Below are 9,092 nucleotides of genomic sequence, written 5' to 3' on the forward strand. Positions count from 1 at the left end.
TGAGCGACAAAATGAGTGACACTTTCTCACCAATGGAAATAAGCTATTAAGTCCATATTGAGAGCTAAAAATCACAAATTACCACGTTTTGGGCAATGAGTAGCATTAACCTGAGAATATGGTTCATTTTAACACCAGAAAAAGCGAATCAGAAGTTGCCTGACCCACTCAGGCATCTTAACTTCATCAATAGGATCAGAAACTGTGACAGGATCAGACGCAGCCGGGGCCGCTCAGTGTGTTGGAACTCAGCACACTTCCAGCAGATCTACCCCTCCTTAATGCACTCTAACCACGGTGGGAGAGGTGTGGCGCCGCGGCCAGGGCGACTGACGCTGGAATCTGGGGACCACGGTTCGATCCCCGGCTCCGGCGGCAGGTTAGCCCAGCACCATGTGACTCTGGGCAATAGCTCGCTTAATCTCCCCGACGGCCCCCCAGCGCCTAGAGACCCTTACGGGTGATTGTGCGCTTTACAAATGTGGACTTTTTACCTCAATCAGAGCCATCCCAGCCAGCTGAATTCCATTCTAGCACCATTCGTACCCACCATAACTCGCGTGGCCCTGCCCAGTGCATTTTAGACCATTATGTAGTATTCTTACATTATGTTTTATTCCCTATGTTTTTCTGTCCTAGCTGCTCAGCCTGTGTGTGTCTTCTGTATGGAATGTTGGTGAGTGGACCTTGAGTAGAATGCCTGGGTGACTAGATGAAGAGTGACTGTTGGTGGATGGGGCTGAGCAGTTAGCAGGCTGCTCCTGGTGGGGCGGTTAACATCTGCCTCCAGGCTTCCCTACAGGACTTATATACCTGTTAATGATGACCTACCTGTCGATGAAAACTTACTGATGATTTATACTATCTGTTGATCTACCTCATTAAACCAACTTGGATTACATCTTACCAGCGTGTCTTTATTACTACATTCATTTTGGCGACAAGGATGGGATCACCCCACGCTCTACATGGCTGCCAAGGTTTCAGATTGCTCTGTGTGACATTTTCATAAATGCAGTGTAAATATGTGTGACATTTCAACAATTATAAGTGACACTTTGTCACAATCAAAATCAAGCAATGAAAACCAGGAAAACATATAAATATGAGCAGTTAAACCCATTTGAGCAACAAGACATTCTAAGAAGATGTTAAAACTGCTAGAAAGCAAAGCACCAGAAACTGAAGCAACTAGTTCTCTTCTGCTGATCGTACTGTTAAACAAAACGAGGACTCATGTCTGCACCAGTCATTTGCAGTGTGTGCCACGCCACTGCAATCAAAAGAATGATTCTGAAAATTTTAGCGGTCAGTTATTGTAATAGGGTTAGATTATGTTTTTCAAAAAACGGCGCTGTTTGCTTGCCACTTACTCAACTCAAGTAGAGAATAACATAACTTCTGTAGTGGGGGTTAAAAAGAGAGGGAAGCGGATAAGCACTGTTTTCCATGGGCCTTCTCACTTGAAAGGAAACATCAACGTTCGCTGGGGTACGGAATGTAGCCACAGTGCACTGCAGACTCCACTACCGAAATTTTCAGCAGGTTTTCCTCTTTAATTACTTCTGCTACTCTGACTAACGTAAAATAACAAGCTTTACCCAATTGCTTTCTTGACTGCTCCGTTATAAATCTGGCCTAATCAAATGAGTAAAGGGACATCTGTTTTAATTAAGAATACTTATAGTTTTACGAGTAGTTCAGAGTTTTCACTTTCTTCAATTCGAGGCAGGCGACAAGCGAAGACGGCACCATGGCATTAGGTGCCTCACCCCGGGCTGGGACATGCTCTCACAGCTGCAGGCAGCAGCCCGCCAGCAGGCTCCGGTCGGGTCCGAGTTTGTTGACCCATAGTCCAGGGGATCATGATTATACAGACAGCACGGGCTGAAAGTGACGAGCAGCAGGTATCTCTGCTACAGGTCGGCTGCAGGCTCACAACTGAGTCAGCTGCCGCCAACGCTGATGGGACGCATGGTGAGCCTCAGGAGGCTGAGGTAAGCTTGCGGTAGTGCGAGGAATCACGGCGCGGGTCAGGGTGGCTTGCACATAGCCTCAGCTGCCTCTACCAAGACTCAGCGCGGACCCATCTCACTGTCCAGTGAACGCCGGCGCCTATGATGAAGGAGGCACCAAAATAATTATTGCGGCGTGGCGGGCAGCGGCGGCAAACTAGAAGAAAAACATAACTGCTGCACACTCAGAGCGATTATGGATACACTGTTGCAATCATGTGACCACGTCACGTGAATGCCATGCCCCTGGTCGGCCTGCAACAGCTGTACTATAATGACTGTCTGGTCTGGTTATTGGTGCGGCCATCGCAGTAATAGGCCACCGGGTCGTCGCGACACTCCTGATTTGCCAGCCATTCTAGCTCACTAGATTATTGCAAGACACTCTGACACAGCAGCATGCGGTCCGACGCTGCATGCTCATCAGGAGTATTTGGCCAAGGCGGCAATTTCGGTCCTGCTCGTCTCTGCCTCTACACTGGCGGCGGCATCAAGGAGGCGTTACAAATGCGTGACCTGGCATTTTATTGCGGTGATGCAGACCACTGCCCAAAAATGCGTTAGTATCACGCCTGGAGCGTGATACTTGCCAGGACTGCCTCTACAATTGATACAAGTAGCCTGGAGAAACTAAAAGATGCCTTTAACAACAAATTCGGAAGAAGATACAACAGGGTAGTGAGGACAGGTGAAAGCAGCAAGGAAAAGACGCAACAAAAAGTGAGCCACAAGAAGCCACACAAGAATTTCTTTTTAAAGACATTGTGTTACAAAAGGAACAAATGAAACAGGTACAACAAAAGCGCAAAGTGCAGTCCCACCGGTGTCCATCACATCGGACAACCCCTACCCAAGCGTGCTGTACCCTGTCTCAGAAGATTACAACAACAAGATCTGACCCTACAAGAACAGTAAGCCGTTTCCTATGCTTCATGGATGTTGCGCAGAGTGAACCTTCAAGTACTGTAAGCCTCTTCATTTTTGTTATTTTATGGACGATGCACACATTGACAGACAAAGGGAACTGCTTGTCAACATGTGTGTTTTGGTAATGTGGTGTCTACAAGCTGAATAGTTTTTCTGCACTGGAGCAGAAATGGAGAGCTGTTGCGGAAGAGGTTCACCAAGGAAATATATTTGTCACTTGAGCTAGTTCAAGATGTTTGTTACACGAGCAAGTGTTGGGGAATTACATAGACGCTTTATCTGCACCTTGCCCGTCAACTTGCTTTGCCATCCGGATGTATGCACTAGAAGGGAGATGCTACAACGATTTCTCTTCTGTTCAATTTGAAATGTTTAAGAGTTCTCTTAGCAAGGTGTCAGTGCATGGATGAGCACTGGGTTTCATATTTCTCCCAGCGGTGTACACTTTGGACACTGTTTTCGCTCGTGTTTCAGTTCAGTAATTTTTATTTAGTTGGTTCAGACCTCAACTGAGATCAACAAATACAGATATAAAATTATTATTATTGAGTTTAAAATAATTGAAATGGTAACTTTTTCAAAACACACTATAAAAATGGAAAAGTGTTTCAAACAAGGCCGGTTTAGTTTGGTGGCCGGTTGGCGAAGGATCGAACTTGGAGGTAAGTTCAATCTTTATTTTATCGTGGTCCCCGGGTGGCCCTTAGACTTTTGGCAGTTCAACTGCTGTTTTTAACTTTTAAAAAAAAGAATGTGGTGCGTGTCAAGTAACTTACCTGAGTCCAACTTCATGGTTGCGTGCAGATCCTCCTGCGATGAGTCCTGCGTCCATTTCAAATTTGCACTGTGACGGTCATCAGTCTTCAGCTCTAGTTATTCTCACAAACGTTTTGGAGCACGTTGATGCCGGGAGCCATCCGGCGCAGCGTAAATGGTGCAGATAAAGATAATTGATGGTTGAGACTGTGCTGGTGAAACAAATATTCCCTTGGGTTATGGAAGGAACAGGATACAAGGTTCAACTCACAACTAGGTCGTACAGCACAAGGTGCACAATAATAAAATTCGTCAAGGAAAATTCCACCTAATATTCGAAACAATTGCTTATTAGCACTGAAGTTTTACACAGATCTTTTATTATTAAAAAACAGGTCACAATGTTACAATTTCAATACACTTCTTATCTTTCACAGGTTTATGCAAAACAATTGGTAACAACACTTCATAAAAGCTATAAATGTATAATCCCAATTACAATCAGTTTACACAATGTACTACGACATAAAAAGAGAACAACGGTTAGACAATATACTTTGTCTTTCAAAAGAACATATCCTATGGTACAGTTTGGAAACCTGGCCTGGATACACTCATTTTCGTATCTCAAATTTTCCTGTGGATTATGTACAATGATGCGTCGACGCGTTTCGATGGGTATGATTATTTTTCCATCGTTATCAAGACAATAGTTAGTTTGTTTCTCTCTGTATTTCTTATTGTATAGCTTAATTTACATGCCCTCTTGAGTCAAGCTTTATAAGTGTGTTCAGTTCTTCTATGGATTAAAACTGTTTTCTATTCGATTTCTCTTCAGTTAAATGCAGATACTCTGAAAGAATTCAATAATACACAAATTGCTTAGTGCACTCGGTGTACTTATACGTTCTAACTTCCTTTTAGCCAACCCGAGGGGTTGCTTCAATTTCCTGCTGAGTGGCTACTGTATTTAAATGCCTTAATTACGTATTCACTTTCTTGTACACTCTCCTGTGTCCATTCGTTCACGAGGGTAGAGGGGCCTTTTGATTCTACACCTCCTCTAACTTGTTGCAGAGAATCACCGAGCGAATGCTCCTCTTCATGGGCAGTTGAACCTTGTATCCTGTTCCTTCCATAACACAAGGGAATATTTGTTTTACTTGTCAAGAGTACCCTACTCCCTTGGCTACACCAAGGGGTTTCTCTCTCCTTTTTACATATTATGAGACTAAGCTGGAACATCGCTTTGCTGATATGTTAATTGATTGTAGAGGCTGTGCTCGAACTTCGCTCTGTGCAGAACGGATGCATTTCATCTCTGCTTGCTTGTCTTGGTTTGTTCAAGCAGAATATTTACAAGGTATGAAGGAGCACCATTTGGGGAGTCTGTCTAACGATGGTGATAAGCGAAAGAAAGATGCGGTGAAGAGCAGCAATATAAGGGCTGTGTGGTAAGGAGAGGCATTTGCTGGAGTTGGGCTGCGAAGTATGCCCACTTTGAGAGACACATGTTGGAATTTTTTAAATATTTACTGCCTCCAACATGTTCAGACAATTTATTAAGAGATTTTGCGCAAACTGTACAAGATGGCAGTTTGGGTTGTTACATGTCATGAGGTTTTTTTTTTAGGTGAAGTCTGCTCACAAAGACACAACTGTGTGCTCTGTGTAGTTTGATTTACACAAATGTATGTTAAGTATGCCCATATTTATTGTTGGTGGGTTTTACAAGCCTTACTTGACGTGTTTTAGTATCCCTTACTTTGGGATGGGAATGGGTCTGAGTCCCATATCCTCACTGTTACAATTTCTGTATCCCTTACTTTGGGATGGGAGTGGGTTTTTAGTTAGTCCCATGTTCTCACGCTTAGTTTGCATTCCTTTACAAGAAGGTTGGGTTTAGGGTTTGTTTACCTTTCTCACTGTTAGCCATTTATCCTTATATGAGGGTTGGTTTAAGGGGTTTTCTCCCTTTCACAATTAGGTTTTGGGTAATGTTCCCATTTTTTGTCTTGTTGCAGGGAGTCACTTTCCTTGCGTGCGTAAGACACCTTGTGCCGCACAATCAATTTTGTTGCAGGGGTGGGTTCCCTGTGTCGGTAAGACACGTTGTGCTGCACGTTTTTTGTTTGTTGCAATGGTGTTCCCTATGTGCCTCCTCACATGGAGAGCCCACCTACACGGAGAGCATATACATTTTTACAGGTTGTATCCTGTTAATTGTGGGGGGCAGGATATTGGGTGTTAGTCCCTCTCGTTCACACGTCTTTTCTCCTCTTAAATTTGTTGTCCCTTGTTAAGTGGGGGGCAGGATATTGGGTTTCAGTCCCTTTATTCCACATGGTATTTGACCTACATTTATTTTCCTTATTTGATGAGGGGGATGGGTGTTCTGTATCCATCTTTCCTTCTTGTTTTTGGTTCCTTTCCCTTTCGTGTTGTGGTGTTCCCGTCATTCCTAGGTTTGGGCTTTTGACTCTGTTTTAAATAGTTCATTTCCACTTTATGATGTGGCTGTTGTCTCCTTCATCTTTGGGTTGTGGACTATTGGATTTGGCCTTGTTTCCTGACAAAGAGTTGTGAAGTTAGATGCTGTAGGTACTTGCCGCTGCTAATCAGTGTGCAAGTATAGATGTTCCCTATATACATTGTAGTGGTGATTGGTTGTCTCTGGTTGGTATGTTTGCCTTACTAGCAAGACCCCTAAGTTATGTGCACTGTCTGTGCCAGGGCTAGTACTAAAGAAATGCACAGAGAGGGAACATAGGTCTTCAGTGTAGGGCCTGCGCCCATTATGCTAAATTAGCATGTTGTCCTGACACTTGTCAGGCCTGACTTTCCCTTTTGCATACACATGGGACACCCCTGTAGGACCTCCGGGGTAACCCCTTGGCAGGGTGCAGTGTAGGTAAAAGGCAGGACTGGTGCCAGTGTGGGTGCTAGGCCCTGACCGTGGAAAATACTCCATTTCATTTTCCCTGGTGAAAGGCCATCCTGCCCATAGGACAGAATGGGGGAGGCTGTGTGTAGTATTGTTAGCCTAGTTTCCCACAAATTGGAAATGGAACCTTGAAGTTTGGTATGTCTGAACTCACTGCGTCATAACGCATCTTTTTGGGTAGATGGTTTTGTTGTTGTGTGTCCAGAAACCTCTATTTGAGAAAATTGCAGAGTTTGTGCTTTAGACCTTTTTGTGTGTCTCAGCAGAATGTGAATTGACTGCCTGGATCTGGGAGAGGTGAGAAAGGCTGAGGGAGGTCGTGCCTTAGGGAAGGGGTTGAGATGGCACCAGGCTGCCCTGCACCTGGAGCGGGGAGAAGGAGAGGCTTTGCGAGATGAAGAGGCCTGGGTCAGACCCATAAAACAATAGACCCATCTCCCTCTGAGTGATTAAAGATCTAGGCCCCCAGTATGAAAGAGAGGACGGTGACACTGGAGGGGAGATACACAAGACTGATTTAGGGAAGGGTCGGGGACCCCTGAGCACAAGGAAACTTCAAAGACAATGAGGGGGTATAACTAGAATAACTGTAACCCCAAGACTATGGTTTTGTTGATGTCGTCAAGAACGGTCTCAGTATCGTTCAGAGAAGTGCTGGGAGCACTTTGAAGACGCTGTGGACTGTTTGAGTCTCTGGCAGCTTTGACCTGTCCTCGATCAGGAAGAAAACCTCTGCCTCAGGAAGAGTTGCTGAATAGGCTGCGGGAGACACTTGACCCTTGCTTCGTGATCTGGGGCTTGTGGGCACTTTGTAGCTCTATCCCGAGGAGAGACTGAAGGGGCGCTGCAGTGGGACATGTCCCCCCTTCTTCCTGAGCAGGACTTTGCTGTGTGTTGCGTCCTGTACCCCAAGGACCTGAGGTGAGCTGGCTCCCTGTTCGGAAACACAGGAACATAAAAGTTTCCTGGAAGTCTCAAGTGGCACGCTGGTGGGACCATGTCGTGGCAGCTTGAGACCTCCGGAGGGGTGCCTAAGGTGATCGCGGGCACCCGGAGCGAATCAAGACTCTGACGCGCAGAGTGAGTGTTGTGGTGCGGCTACAGGCGTTGGAGCGCCTGTGGATTGTGGGCATCATGGTAGAGAGCCGAGATTCAGGACGCGAAGGGTGCGTGTTGCAGTGCAGTCCAGGCACTAGTGAAGAGTGCCAGGACATCGTGGGCACTAAGAAGGAGTGAGTCTCCGACACGCGGTTCAGCGTGTGGTGGTGCAGCCAGGGCGTTAGTGGAGGGTGCCTGGTACCTCGTGTGCACCAGGAGGAGAGGTGAGACTCAGACGCACAGTGTGCGTGTCGTGGTGCGCCCAGGGCATTAGTGGAGACCCCTGGGTCATCGCGTGCACCAAGAAACGAGGTGGGTCTCCAGCATGCAAGGTGCATGTGGGGGTGCAGTTGTGGCGCTAGAGGAGAGTGCCTAAAGGTCGCGTGCACTCAGAGACGAAGCGAGACTCGGACACGCCGGGTGTGTGTCAAGGTGCCAGCCGAGGTGAGTGAGGTGAGCCTGGTCATCAGAGGCCAGAGGAGGAGCGAGTCCGGACGCGCCGGGGGTGCGTGTCGAAGGTGCCATTGGAGGTGCTGGTGAGGAGTACCAGAGAGCAGTGAGCACCGGGGATCGAAGAAGTCCTAACAGTCCTGGAGAGGAGGGCCAAGTGATCAGGCCCTCGAAGGCAACGTGGGGTGGCACCAGCATTGGTTGGAAGGCTTTGTGGAAGGAGTTTGTGCTGAACGTTGGCGGCCCGGACCGGAGCCCGTAGGAGCTGAACTACCAGCCCAAGTGCGCCTTGCCCGTTCTGGAGCGAGGAAAATCAGCTGCTGCAGGAGAGGAGAGTGGAGTAAAGTGGATCATCGCCTGGGGCGGGATGCGGGCTCGGAGGGACACTCTCTTGGCCTCTCGCTGCTGGCAGCTGTGTGCGCCTGTTGCTTCGGCCCAGATCTCGGCTTGTGCTGGTCCCGGACGGGGCAGTACAGGGGACAGGGCCTGGAGTGGAACTTGGGTGTCATCGTTGATCCGTGTTGGGGACAACCGGTCGCATAATTTCTAAAAACAGTTGTATAACACTTTGCCTATTTGCTGCAAACGAACTATCGAACTATGGGACAACGTCTGACACTAGTGGTGCTTAACGAAATCAGGGGTTAATGCGCTACGCACTAAGTTATGTTTCTCTAGCAGGATCCTAGCTTAGCGCACTGCATTGGTAGTTTACTGCACTGTACTGAATTGCACTGTGACGCATTACCTTATTCCTTCCTTGAACTACCCTTGTCAACTGCGGCTAATGCAAGTGTCGCATATCATATGAGGTCACTTGATGGCTATTAACAAGAAAGGCCATGATGCTGAGGGATAAATTACTGGAATCTACACATGCTGTTGACAGTTCTTTCAATTTA

The sequence above is a fragment of the Lissotriton helveticus genome, chromosome 7, assembly GCF_964261635.1.
Source record: "Lissotriton helveticus chromosome 7, aLisHel1.1, whole genome shotgun sequence".
NCBI lineage: Eukaryota > Metazoa > Chordata > Amphibia > Caudata > Salamandridae > Lissotriton > Lissotriton helveticus.